The sequence below is a fragment of the Schistocerca americana genome, chromosome 8 (genome assembly GCF_021461395.2).
Source record: "Schistocerca americana isolate TAMUIC-IGC-003095 chromosome 8, iqSchAmer2.1, whole genome shotgun sequence".
In the NCBI taxonomy this organism is placed as follows: Eukaryota; Metazoa; Arthropoda; class Insecta; order Orthoptera; family Acrididae; genus Schistocerca; species Schistocerca americana.
In genome coordinates this window covers 87799479-87800714 of record NC_060126.1, presented here as the reverse complement: position 1 = coordinate 87800714, position 1236 = coordinate 87799479, and the positions used below count along the sequence as shown (strand labels likewise).

General features: G+C 42.2%; 1 pseudogene; it reads right to left on the bottom strand.

Annotated features, from left to right (window-relative positions):
* Nucleotides 1–229: 229 nt before the first annotated feature.
* LOC124546335 lies at nucleotides 230–347 on the bottom strand (annotated as a pseudogene).
* Between the last annotated feature and the right edge of the window lie 889 nt (nucleotides 348–1236).

Below are 1236 nucleotides of genomic sequence, written 5' to 3'. Positions count from 1 at the left end.
ACTGTGCCAAGTGTGGTAGAGATGCGTACTCCCTCCGTCTTCAGGCCACGAGTGGCCTACCGGGCCCATCCGACCGCCGTGTCAACCTCAGAGGAGGATGCGGATAGGAGGGGCTTGGCTCAGCATACCGCTCTCCCGGCCGTTATGATGGTATGCTTGACCGAAGCCGCTACTATTCGGTCGAGTAGCTGCTCAGTTGGCATCACGAGGCAGAGTGCATCCCGAAAAATAGCAACAGCGCATGGTGGCCTGGATGGTCACCAATCCAAGTCCAGACCACGCCCGACAGCGCTTAACTTTGGTGATCTCACGGGAACCTGTGTATCCACTGCGGCAAGGCCGTTGCCACGTGGTAGAGATGTGTAGTACTGGAAAACGATAGTCTCTGGTGACCGCAAATTCCATTAATTATAGTTAGATTTTAGTGTACTAAATTCATTCACACACAGAGAAAGTTCAACTAAGTGTGCTCTTAGGCAAGGGAAATAGTAGGTGCATTTTCTTTTCTAAATCTGATCCTTCACGCAAGCCCCCATTGTTTGTCAGATTTCGTGCGCGAATACTGTCACCTGTTGACTGTCAAAAAGAGATTTTAGTAACCCCACAGTAAACATTTTGAGTTACTATTTAGTACGTGACCAAAAAAAATTCAGAGTGGAGTAAATTAAATTCTGATGTGATGCAGTTCATTAATCATTTATAATAATGTTCTCTAAAAAATGGAAACGCCATTCCAATCACATTGAAGATACTTCAGTGTTTTCTGCTCCGATTTTCATTGTTGTCGTCAGCAGTCTGCGAATTATATTGTTTTTCTTTTTTTTTTTTTTTTTTTTTTGACGGAGTAATACATGAATTTTACATGAGATCTTTGTGTATCTCCTAATTGATTCATATGTTGGGAAAATTCACAAAACATTTGTCTGTAATGACGTTTGGAGAAGCGGAAGGATGAAAGGGCGAAAAAACTATTTCACAGTACCCGATTTTTCAAAACGAAGAATCCGTTACTTGGCGTACTCGCTTTTTCATACGAGTCTTATTTAAAGACAAAGAGTTCACGATTCCAGAATTTGTTAATATGCATTTCAGTAAGATATATCCATTCAAGCAAAAACAAAAAAAAACTAAATTGTGATGGTGGAGTGGAGCTGCCGACATTACAATTTGCAACCCAGAACGTCGCTCACTGAGCCACACGCGTCATTACGACTCACAAGCGGACACTGTTATATA